Source organism: Heliangelus exortis, chromosome 3 (assembly GCF_036169615.1).
Source record: "Heliangelus exortis chromosome 3, bHelExo1.hap1, whole genome shotgun sequence".
Taxonomy (NCBI): Eukaryota; Metazoa; Chordata; class Aves; order Apodiformes; family Trochilidae; genus Heliangelus; species Heliangelus exortis.
Window position 1 is genome coordinate 7,221,019 of NC_092424.1, and position 13,866 is coordinate 7,234,884.

Below are 13,866 nucleotides of genomic sequence, written 5' to 3' on the forward strand. Positions count from 1 at the left end.
GTTTGTCCTTCTTCCAGGGTCTTGTTGTAGAAGCTGGGGCTGGAGTTCAGGAGCCCAGACTGATCTGATGCTCTCAGGCACGTGGAGTGGTTCTGAGGATGCCCTACACAGGAAAAAGATTTGGATTTGATGATCCTGATGGGTTCCTTCCTGGGCAGATTCTATGATTCTGTGATTTCAGTATTCACTTGGGGGTGGTTGAATAGGATGTTTGGAAAGGTAATTGCTTTCTCCTTTAAAGTGAAAGTGAATTTTATCTTCAAATCTCAGAGAAAATTATAGAGGATTCTGCATTGTCACTTTCGAAGTCATTTCTTGCAATACAGTTACACTTAAAGAGCATTTAAGAGGGTGCATTGACTTCTAATTTGCAGATTCAACACAGTTACTTCAACCATAAAGACAAGGCACATGAAATATACATGTGACAGATTTTCTGTAGATTAATGAATATAATCATGAAGAACAAATTAACTGAAGAAGGCTTCCAGAGAGAGTAAGTTCACTTAACAATTTGGAGAAAGGGTAAATTATATCCAAATATAGCAATGCTAAGCATGAGCATACATGAACCCACAGGTTTTTTAATATTCCAGGAGACAACTTACTCCCATTCAGACTTCTTTGAGGTTTTGTTCTTTTGTTCTTCCTTCACAGAACTGCAAACTGATACAAACATTACAAAAGGAGTTTTTAAGGCTGTCAGGATGACAGGTTTCTTTCTTCACTATAGTGACCTGATTCTACTGGCTGAGAAATAAAAATTCTGAATTATACTTCACACTTTTCCATGAGAGGAAAGGTACAGTTCCTTTATCCAACACAAAAATAAATAAAATAAAAAAAAATGGGCCCTGGTCTCATCTAATTAAGACTGCATACACTGAGGAAGCAGCTGAATGCTTTGTCAGGGCAAACAGATTTTTTTCTTCCATTCACTGTGCTTAACTGGAAGGAGAACATGCTCAGATGTTGCTTTGTACACACACATTCTCTCCATTAGGCAAATGCTATTGCTTGTTGATGCCTGAAAAATCAGGCTGAAAGATCCCTCATCCAAATCCTAGAAAAAGCCTTGAGATCATCTGAAAATTTTCCAGACTAGGGACACAGTCTCCTGTCCTAAGCCTGATTAAAAACATCAGTCATCATTTCCTTTGACCTTAATGAAAGCAGTGTGGTTCAATCCAGAGTAATCATTTTATGAGACAGAGCTCCATCTCTCCAGAACACTTGCTTAATAATCAACTGAAGCAAATTTTCAGCAATGCCAGGGCAGCAGAGCTGCAGAACATCCCAAAGCCACAGTATGCTCACTTCTCAAGAGTCTCCAGATAATTGGCTCAACTGCTTCTGTTGTAGATGTCTGAAACAGAAAAATCACTTGACTTTTAGAAGACAAAAGTCACATGGACAAGACAAGGGACAATGGGCACTGTTTGAGTTCTGTTTGAATAGAAGGGGAAAATTTTTCACTCTGAGGACAGTCAGACATTGGAATGGTCTCCCAGGGGTAGTGGTGGATTCCCCCACTTTGGAAAGTTTTAATTCTCAGCTTGATGGTGAGCTGAGAAATCTCATATAAAAAATAATATGAGAAGGGTTGGACTTGATGGTCCTTGAGGTCCCTTCCAACCTGACATTCTGTGATTTTATGAAGAAAGTTATTCTTGCAGCTGTTATTTTAAGTAATGTTTCACTAATAGCATATCAATATCATATGATAAATATGAACTTAGTCCTGCAACCATTAACAGGATATCACTCCTTATTTACTCAGCTGTAAAAATAAATACAGATTCTCCCCTGATAACTGTTACAAAGATAGGGTTATGCTAATGACATCTGTGGAGGATGAGCTACAAAAATGAAGTTTACTTGGGAGTATTTACAACAACACATATAATAGGAGATGTCAGAAAATATTTTTCTGAACAGCACACACACTATGATGCCATCATAAACCTTGGGAGTAATTTGCTTCATAATATTCCCTTTAGAAAACTTAGAGGTCTAATCAAAGCTGGCTTAATTTATGCTTATTATTTAGTAAAGTTAGCAAATCTCTGCCAAAGGAAAACATCTCTGGCAAATAGTACACCTCAGCTCATTACTGAAAGATAAGGGCTGAATCTCTGATGCTATTGCTAACAATATTACTGGTAACTATAAAGTTATTTCTATCCATAAACAAACATTAAAGGTCTTCATATTTCTATTTATAAAAATTTCATCAACAGAACTATTGTAAAAGCTTTATGAATTAGTAATTATTATTCCTACTAACACTGCAGCCAGTAACTCCTGTAGCATTTTTGTACTTTGGTGAGATAAGGAAACCAGAAATATGAATGTATCACTAACAGTTTTCATTTTCTAGTAAAATTCAAGTTTTGTTAAATCAAACCATATATGAATATGGGATTTATAGGTGATCTATAGGTTTGTAAATTTTCAAAATTCTTAAAGAAATATAAATATTCCTGAGCATGAATTATGCAGGATTTTCCACAGCAGACAGATCAGCAAGATGATTGGTTAAAAACGTACAGGGATGGCTTAATGGCTCCATCCCATTGCCCTTCAGCTGGTGCAGGCCAGGAGGGAATCCTGAACAGGGACAGCCACAGACCTGAACTCTACTACCAAAACGTAACTCAGGTCCTTGAACTGGTGTAGCTGCAGCATTCTGGTTTTCTCACTGTGATTTTTACAGAATTGTGAGCGTCTTCTTTTGTTTATTGCTATGAAAGTTACTCCTTAGAAATGTCTTTTGTTTGTTTTTTTTTTTAATATTCAGCTGAAACTAGATTTCTAGTGCCTTTTGCCATTACATGCAAATCCTGCATCCCTCTTGTCCTGTCTACCTTGCTCTCACTATCAAAATTTCCCATGCTGCATTCATACTGTCTACTGTTTTACTACATTTCCTTCCTGATTTTTAATATGCAGAAGCTGCAAAGCTAGCCCACTAGTACATGCAAATACAGATTCTTTTATTACTTGTGCTTTCTTTAATTTTATCAGAATTTATCTTGAGACTAATATGCAGATGGATGTTTACTGAATTTAGTTCTAGCATCCTGAACAAACTTGTTTTCAATGCACATCAGTGGGTGAAGAGGCACAATCAAACAAACCTGTGCAGTAGGGGGTGAGAGATTGCTTAATAGGTACTCTTTTAAAATCAAATTCTATCTTTTAAAATCAAAATCTATCTATATTGTTATTTCTATGCCCTACAAACATATGCAATATATAGGGGAGGCATTGTTAGCTTAAATTATGACCTTCAAACATACTGCAATCTGGAGATTGTTGACTAACAAAATTCTAAAAGTTTTGTTTCTGAAAAAAAAAAATACTGTATCTTAGATATTTCAGGATATTTTAAATAAAGTGTTCTTGGGAATGCAAGTATATACTGATACATCAAAAACTTCTAACAAGAATAAGACTAACAAAAAATATTTAGTATCTTAAGATTTAAATAGACCAGTGAAGTGAGGTGTGAACCACTAAAGATGCTAAAAACAGATGTTCATCATGGAATATGTAGCTCATATTTAAAAGATACACAGGATTTGAAGCTTTCTATACAATGTCCTGGATCATTAAGTTTCCTTACAATGAATTGATAGATGCCTGCCTGAAACAAGGCAGTCAGCCTTGGGCTGATAGATTCCCTCGTGACTACTCGATTAATTTTTCTGAATACATGGCTTAATCATCAAGGAGGTGATTCCAGGTCTGAGCCAGAAAAATTATTTCCTAATTTTGTGATGAGGCTGCCTAACATGAGCTTTTGCAATAATGGCTTTTGTATTGCAGTTTAGCAATATGGACTAAGCAGCAGAAGCTGTCATGCATGGTCAAAACCCATGCAGAGCTTACCAGCCAGGGTTGCAAGGCCTCACTGTTCTCAAGAAAAACTATTCTATTTTTTTTTTTCCTCAGATCAAAAAATTAATGTGTCTGAAGAAGTAAGACGCTGGCTTCTTAATTTAGCACTGGCTTACTCAGCAAATTTTAGAATCTTGACTAGAATAGGAAGGATACAAAAAGCCACAGGTTTGAATATTTTTATTTTCTTGTGATCAAATGGTCAGACTGGGTGGAGCATCAATCCTGGACAGTTGTCTGGTTTTCCCCATGCTCTGCCCTAGCACCTGTATTACAAACTGGGACAATTTCCCTCTATGCAGTGTACCTGAAATGCAATTCTGTATATGCAGCATTATATAGAGTATATACTACAATTTGCTATATGATCTGCATATAATGTAAAAAATACATGTATACATATGTGCTTGTGTGCATGTGTGTCTGTGTGTGCACCTGTGTAGAGAAAAACCTGTATATAACTGTAATTTTGTAACAAACACTATCTCTTTAGCTGTGCCTGTCTGTACAGCAGACACTGTCTGAACAAAGACACTCTCTGATAATGAATTGTAACCCTTGGTATGAAAAAAAATTTATTGATCCAGTTCCTGACAGGCTTTTTTTTTTTTCCACTCATTTTTTACCTACTGTTAGCAAAGCATAAAGCCAATAAACTGCTGTTTCTATTTGGTACTGTGTGTCTGGAAGACATAGAGCTTGAAAAGTGTCTGAACTGGTAACAGGACTCTTATTTCACACCAGAAGAAAAACCAACACCAAGCCAAACAAAATAACCCACCAAAACTAACAAAAATAAACCAAAAAGCAAACAATCAAGCAAACAGAAACCAAACCAAAAAACACAATTACAAAACCAAACCAAACAAAACGAAGCAGAAAGAAACAGTGAAAACTCTACCTTTCTTCTTCAGGGAGATCAGGAGAGCTAGACTTAAATTCTTACTTTTTCTGAGGCAAATCAGAGAGGGGTAAAATTAAATATTTCATCCCAGTTCTTCACCATCCAGCTGTAAGTCATTCATTTCCCACACACCTCATAAAAAAAAGGAGCTGCTTCAGTTTCTGGACAAAACACACAAAAAGCTGAAATCTCAGAAACATTTCCAGCTGTAATTCTTTGAGATGTATAACTACTAGTGGAAGTTTTCTTTGAAAAAGTATTCAAAAGGAGAAAGTATTCTTCAAAGGAACAATGCCCTGATTTATTATGACAACCTGTTTATGAAGTTTTTGTTAGACCAGGAAGATTCCTGCTTTTTTGTTTGCTTTTAAAAAGAAGCTAATACACTTTTGAAAGCTTTTGTGTCATCCTAGTGAGGCGTATGAGCCAGGATTTGTCAGGAGAGTATTACTTCTGTATACAGCTTCCTTTTTCCTCCTCTCCCCATGTCCAGGTGTAAATTTTTTCAGTGTTGCTTAGTACTTTCTTGACTTTTATTCTAACATGGGCAAGTCAGGTGAGTGGTTAGAACTCCTGACCTTTGTCTAGTACGTGTGGCTTGTTAGGCTTGGGTTTCTTTTCAATAGTATCTGGCAGCACACACACCCCTTTGCTGGGACTTCTCTTGGTGTGGTGTTATTGGTACTGAGCCATCCATGCTGCCTCCTGTGTTACTGTGAGGAAGCAATTGGTGTCCCTCCATATAGCTTCTTTTGCTTTCATGCCAGTAAAATGAACAATAACAACGTTATTTTCCCTCTTCTTTATTGTTATTTTGGGTTATCACTGTCCTACTTGTACCAGGTGAGAGATCCTGGCATCTGTCTTCCCACAAATGCCAAAATACTAATTGGTTGCTGCCACAGGACAGTAAAGTGCTCAGATTCCCAGGACTCCTCATTCTCACCCCAAAACAGGACCTCAGTTAAGACTAATACAACTTATTGATAAGAAAGACCAGCCATTAATGATAAATAGCTCCAAGTGTCCTTTAAGCACTGTATTACCATTCAGAAATATGGTTTTGCTACCTCAAGTGCTCAGATACACTCAACTTAGTATTTACAGTCTTCCACAATAGCAGTAATACAAGGAAGTTTATTTTGTCATGCTCAGATTTCATCAAATATCATCTTCAAATATAACTTCCCTCTCCTCAGCAAAACAACCAAGCTTTTGTGTGTTCCAGTACTCGCAAAGAATGGAGATAGTGAAGAGCATCTTAGATCTATTGAGATAAATAAATAACTGTATGATCTAAATATTATTTAACACAGGTTGCAGCTAAAGATGTAAGGCAGCATTTCCCAGAATTTCTTCAGCAAAGTCAGAGTCACCAGAGGAGACACTATAAAAATTATCCCCTACCATTTGGTGAATGGTGAAGATAAATTATGTGGGTTAAAAAAAAACGGGAACAGAATATGTTTGATGGATTCAGAACCAGAGATGAAGTCCAAGAATGGCACATGGAAGCAAAGGTTTCAGAGTACCTGGAAATCAAAGATCTTCAAGGGACACAAGCACTTTCTGCAAAAATTTTTGTCAACACATTTTCTCGTCAAAATTAAGTTGCATTATAAAAACACAGAGCGAATTTAGAACCAGCATTTAGAACCTTTTCATTTATACATCATGAAGCAAATTTTCTGCCCTTCATAGTGCTTGTTAAGCTGCCAGCAAAGCTGAGCACCTCATTTCAGTATGGGATGCCTTCCTTATGAGTTGTGAAGTGATGTACATAGCAGGAGCTCTCTGGTGGCTTTCTTAGCATCTACATAGAAAATCTGCTCCTGTGTTCTCCTCCCTGCCACTGCCCAGCACAGGCAGAACTGAATGAATTCCCAGTCACATCAGCTCTTGTCCTTGTAAAAGTTCCTTGGTATATACAGAGATATGAAAAATTATGTTATTTTTCTAGGCCAGACTCAAGGAGTTTTGGGAGTGGTTTGGTTCTGTTTGATTTTGTTTTGGGTTTTTTTTCTGTCTGTCTAGATAACTATCCATCCATTTTGGTACTCCATAAATTTGACGTTGAGGGCAAGCACCTGGGGTGACCTTTCCAAGCACAAAGCTTAATCCAAAAATTCAGTCTATCACTAGTGATGCTTCTGTTTCATTTCAGTGAGAGGCTGCAAAGCAGCATTTCTGAAAAAAGTAAAGAACTGCTTTCGGATACATTCTTTGTCTCATGTTAGATTGGATAAATTTTAAAATGTTTAACTCATGTAATATATCTCCTAACGGGTCCTGGGACACAAGTAAGGAGCAAAACCCAAGAATATTTTCCAAATAAAGTCAGAGAAATCTCTGCTTTGACAATGTGAAGGGTAGTGCTGAACATCAACTGGACACATGACTTAAAATTATGATGTGGCTTAAGAATGTAATGCAATAAATAAAGAACAGGATAACAAGGAAAGACAGAATACAGACAATGTTAAAAATTTATGCACATGCAAATCATAGATGAGAAGGAAGGACAATGAAAAAACTTTTACATTTAAAATCAGACTTTTTCTCCAAAGAATATATTGAAAAAATTGTGACTAATTTATGAAGGAAGAAAACCTTGCCTAAGTTCAGAGGCTAGATATCAAGATTTCAAAGATTTGGGGCTATGCACAGGTGGAAAACTTCAATTTGAACATATTTTCAGGGTCAGAGTAACACCATATTGAAACATTTTGTTGCTACTAACAAAAATTTAAACTTTTTAAAGTAAATCCTTATCCTTAATATACAAAGATAGCCATATTTATATAAAGATCCTTAATCTACCTTTGTAGTTTGCATCTTGCCTGATTTCTTACTTCTGAAACCTTTCATGTTTGATTTTTTCCTACCATATAATTTCCTGTTACCGTAAATACAACAAAATGGGTGCTGCCTACAATGATTTCCCATATTTGCTAAACTTTACTTTTTTCTCTCTCTCTGAAGGATATTTCATACTGTTTTTATGGAACCATATCCCATTAAACACCTTACAGGCTAACTAAATGAATGAACATTCCATAATAAGGTAGTAGCAGAAGTAGCAGGACCAAGGACTCGAGTGCTGTCTGCACTGAACATCTGCTCAGGAAGCTCTTCTTTAAGGCAGTTGATATAAAAACACTTCCCCTCATCCTTTTGTAGTTGATTCCTTTATGTTTCCCATGGTATTTACACACTGATCCCGGGCAGGCTTTCAGCTCTTCACTAGGACTTTCACAGACCTATGGAACTTAACAGTGTGCAATGTACAGCACTAATCTGGTGCTTGCTCCCAAATCATATTGATTGGGGTGAGTTTGTATGGTACAGTTTGTGCTGAGAGAATTGCTTTGAATGGGCTACAAAGAGACTTCCCAGTCATTTTTCACTCAAGTGAATACACAATATTGCTCTGCCAAAGCTGTTTCACTAAATTGTAATGTTTGCATTTACAGCTAAGACCAAAATTTTGCAGTGGCACAATTAAAGACTACCACGTCTAGAGTTCTTGGAAAGATATTTTTACAGATTGTAAAATTTTATTACTTCTGCAACTACCTCAAGATCATAATTTCCTTTCCTGAGGGCTTCTTCAAATGTTTCTGAAAGGGTCTGTGTTTCCTTTTCTATAAAAAATTCTGAGCAGAATGCAGAGGGATGTTAATCAGAGCAGTTAATCCAATAACCCTATGCTTTGTCTTTTTCTATTAGCATTCCATATCTAGCAGTCACTGACTACCAATACTTAAATTTGGAGTAATTAATTTCCTATATTTTAACTGACCATGATCTCTATGAACATATGCATGCTTATCAGTATAAATATGTACATTTTAGGCCTTGGCTTCACACAACAATGAAACCAAATATTTACAAAATTTACACAACAGAATCCTCATTTGTTGGCATGATTGATGTTTAACACTAGTGTGCAATAAATTCATGCCAGGGTTAGTAAAACCATTTCCTTAAAAAAAAAATAAAAAAAAGGAAAATCATCACTCTTACCACTCTTATAATAAATTATAATATAACACCTCTGATAATAAATTAATATAAATAATAAAATCTCTAGAAAAAGTTCTGCACCCTTGCACTTGAGAAGAGAACCCCATGAGCAAAAAATGTGTGGGAAAGTGGAAGTTAGGATCAGTTACAACCATAACATTCAGAGTAAAATACAAAGGAAAAAAAAAGTTTGAGAAAATTCTGGCTTCATTTTTGTCTCCATATTAACCATGCCATCCCTCTACCTAAATCTTATTCTGCATTAATGCAAAGTGCTTTTGAAATTTCTGACTTTCTCTATCACTTATCCCAACTGATTAAAATATCTGATGGAATTCTGTAGAATAAAATGCTATATTTATGGGCATGACTTTTGCATATGGATATAAATATAAACATAGAAAAAGTATGAAAAATCCACTATTGACTCTCAAGCAGATAATTAGCCTCATATTGGAAGCTGTTTAAAAAAATATATCCTGATTTGTGAACCTTTTGACTGCGTAAATCTGATAAAATTAATTATACTGCAAATTCAGAAGAGTCAAACTTCAGCACTTATAGGTTGTTCATGTTGCCTTTTTTATTCAAAGCCCTCAAAATAGATCACAAATATTAATTTATTATGACCCAGGATCTCATCAAAAAACAGGGTCTCCCTGTGCCCTCCTTCCATCCTACCTTTCAAGAGACAACTGTTTCTCCTGCCCACTCCAGCCCAGGAGAAAGCATTTTGCAGGAGTCTTTGGAAACAACTTCAGGATTTTGCTGCAGATCTGGCATCTAACTATACCTCAGGGGACTTTAATGAGAATTCCTGATAATGAAGGGAAACCACTATTGCCTTCAGATCTCAACAGGACTGTACTTACTGCTCTCTGGGCTGTAGCATGATGTTCTCTATTGAAGTGATATGGCACAGAAAACCAAATTTTCATCTATTGAATGAATTGGAAAATCCTGTGTTTTTAATTAGCTGTAAAAGAACACAACAGCAGCTGGTGGTATTACAAAGCATGTGAGAAGAGCTCCCTTGTTTTGGCTTTGCAGTAGGGGAATCAAACAGTTAAGTGCCCCCTTTTCTGCAGTGAGCGATGAATGTGAATGATGTGGATTGGAGAAGATGTGGGGTTTTAAACATAGGCTCTTCCCATTTCCCTCCAGTGATGTTGGGTGGCTGCTCATTTACTCTTGCTTTATGGCCTGTTTCTATCAAAACTGTATTAGTCATAGACTCCCTGAGGTGTTTTAGAACATTTTTTGAACAACAGGCAGCTGATTTACAGGGAAGGCACATCATCATATAGGCTCAAGTCCTCCCTAGCCTTGCATGTTCTTGGGCGGGGGAGGGTGCTTGCAAAAAATCTCTGGGGGAAAAGAAGAAGGCATCCTCACAGTGGGTTTCCATCTCTCTGTTATTCTGTAAACTGCTCAGCTGCAAAAGCAAGAGAGCAGAAATTGCAGGTGTCCAGGTGGCAAGTGTCCCTCCCCTGCAGCTCTGCTTTGGCCTCTGTGATGGAGAAGCTAAGCAGAAGTGCCAAAATTGCTCAGTTAATGTCCCTTGATGCTGTATGAATTGGTCACACGTGTTCCATGCTCCTCATTCTAGGAGTGCACAAACTTCCCCTCAGGCTTCACCTTCCCAGGAACCAGGGGTATCCCCACTCAAATAAAAGGGATATTGCACAAGAGCATTGGATTGGGGTGGGTAAGAGATGAACATTACCAGCAAATTAATATTTTCTGTGTTTTGCCACAGCCTTTGGACATACATGCAAGCAACTTTCTTATCACCCTATACTTATCATGGATACACGGATGAAAACAGGTTTAAACTTTTCCATGTTTTTTCCTCCTCCCTCACTATCACCCTCAGAATCTCATTTATGCAAAATTCGTACCAATTACTACAGTTTGTCAAACTTTGGTTCCCTTCAGCATCCAGCATTGGCACTCACAGTACTACCATGCTATTATTATACCATGAAAATGGAAGATTTAAGTGCTAAATAGCCAGTACTATTGATCATTATCAAAATTATATACCCTTCAAGATCTGGGCATATCAAACTTAAGGCTGTAGAAATGGTCACATTTTTATCATATTTATATAGTTTTAAGTACTAAGTTCTGGATACTTATGTGAAGAGTTTCCATATTCTTGCAAACATGCTGCTGTTATTGCAAAACACTGAAATCCTGACTAACATTGCAGCTGTATAACCACAGACTGGCTATATTTACTCTAGTACATATATATGTATATATATATATATATATATATACACACACATATATGAAATTATACTATACATATATTTACTCTAGTACACATTCCAGACTGATTTCTCTAAAGCCTTCTCCTCTTCTCCCACTTTCAAAACACTCTCTACAGGTTTTTATTTGTTTCTAACAAATATAATGAAAAGTGGAATATGTATTCTAAGGAGCAGCAAACACATACTTTATGAAAAAATTCCAGGTCAGTTATCAAAAAATATTACCTGCATGCTGAAGATGGAACTTCACAAATTTGTCTTTGTGAGGATTTTTCCAGTGCAGATTTGTCTCTGTTGTAATATGAAGAAATATCTTTTCCAGCTCATTTCATACTCTGCTGAGGAATTTTCTGTGTGTTCCCTATATGAGAACTGGTCTCTCTCAATTTCTATTGGAGAGAAAGCTACCTTTCAGAAACCAAAAAAACCAAACTAAACCAAACCAAGCCATGCTTAAATTCATCAGAGCAGAAACATTTCCTTTTTTTAAACTTCCCAAAAATGAAATTTGTGTTGGGTTAAGCAAGCTCAGGTGAGGAGATACTAAGTACATTTGTCTGTGCTCAAAGTTGGGCTATTTCAAAATTAACTTTTTGTCTCCCAAAACCACTGAACTTCATTCTTCCAGGTGTTTCCCAAGGCAGCATCAAATAAGCCAGTAGGTATCCTGTCTTTTCCCTGTTTAGTAAATGCACAGTGCCATAGGTGACTACCCACACAGATTGCCCAGCAGCACTTATAAATAACCACCTACAGAGATATGGTGGGTTGACCTTCACCAAGTGCCAGACACCCAGCCAGCTGCTCTCTCAGTTCCCATCCTCAACAGGAAAGGAGGGGAAAATGAAATGAAAAGCCTGCAAGTCAGGACAGAAGGATCACTCACCAGTCACCCTCGTGGGCAAACCAGACTTGACTTGGAGCAAATTAAATTAATCTATTGCCAATTAATAACAGAGTTGGATGGTGAGATATCAAGTAAAAAAACTGAAACACCTTTCCTCCACCCTTCACCCTTTTTTTCCCAGGCTCAGCTTCAGTCCTTCACTTCCAGCTCCTCCACCTTCCCTCCCAAACCAAGGCAGTGTAGTGGGACAGGGGCTGTGGTCAGTCCATGGCAGCTCTTCTTTTTTCCTTTGTTCTCCTTGCACTTCTCCCTGCTCTAGCATGGGGTCTCCATGGGCTGCTGTCCTTCAGGAGGACCCTTATCCAGCCTGGGCTCCCTGTGGGCTGTAGTTTCCCCAGGTGTCACCTGTCAACATCTGATCCTCTCATGGGGATGCAGGAGAAACCCTGCTCCAGTGTCTGGAGCATCTCCTCCCCCTCCTTTCACCTTCCTGTTTACACTGCTGTTTCTCCCAAGCTGTAAAATTTTTTTTTAAGAGTTTTGCCCATTTTGAAACACAATTTCCCCAAGGCACCACCAGAGTGGCTGAGGGGAACCTCTGATTTGGCTGGAATCATCTGTGCCTGGCATGGGGCAGCCTCGTGGTGGCTGCACCTACCCCTGCCAGCAACTGGGCACAGACACTGGACACAAGAGGTAAATAGAGCCCTAAACACATAGGTTTATACATCTGTCAAGTGTGAGACTCATTTTAAAAAATATTTGAAGTGCCTTAACCAGATTTTAAAGGGTTGCAGCTCTCTAGATGCTTTGAGGTAACACATTTCTGGTGTGCATTGGCCGTACACCAGAGTAACACCCAATGTTTATTTTTACAACTTAGATTCAATTAAACATCTGCTTTGAGACCTGAACCTTATCAGCCTGAAGAATGAGAAAGATTTTTATCAGTTTAAAGCAATGGTCACAAATGTTTAGAAATTTATGCCACGCAATTTGATCTGCCCCCAAATTTTCCCCCCCCAACCCTCTCCGTGCTTCACTGTTTCTGTGTCACCATCTACATCTGATTGATGTAGTGCTTCAAAGTCAGAGATTAATGATGGAGTTACCACATTTTGGTTATCTGATATTGAAGGAAAGAGTGTGATTCGAAACGTGGAGGTTAAAAAAGGAAAATATTTTGCCTTGCTATGGCTGAAAGGTCATTCTTGAGCACAAGTGCTTTAAATAATTTATTGCCAGCTACTGAGTCATAACAGAGTGACTGATCTGTCTTGTACTACTGTGACATTCTATTTTTTCAAGCTGCATTGTTTTATTCTGTGGTAGGATTAAAACAACTCTCAACTGCAGTAAGCCAGAAATGTTTACACATGCTGCAACTGCAGAATAATGCATCAAATCTGCACCTTTCACAGCCTAGACTATCAGAGAAGTGCCTTGGTGGGACTACATGCTAAAAAGAAGTGTTTTGCTTGGGAACAGCATGCCTCTATCAGCTTTGAGTGCATCTTTTATTTTCTAAGCAGCCTGTCCCTACTAGCATTCAACAGGATATGATTTGAGATTCCAGTGCTGATCTATTTTGTATATTTCTGCTCTGGCACTGAGAGTCTTCACACCTCTTTAAACTTGTCTTCTTTACTTTGTGTATTTCACTGTTCCTTTAAATCTAGTGGGGGTGATAGGCCCCTTATTACACCTTCTAGTAACTCTGAAAAGTTGCTTAAAAGTTAAAAAAATTCTCTCAGTTGCTGGCATTTCAAAAATTTAATTTTGTCTCAGACATACACATTAAATATAAAAATACTGTTGTTTTCCCTACATAACATAAAATATTTGCACGTACCAAAGACATTCTGGATCATGTTCTCTGAGAGAATATGGAAATTTGGTCCCTTGAA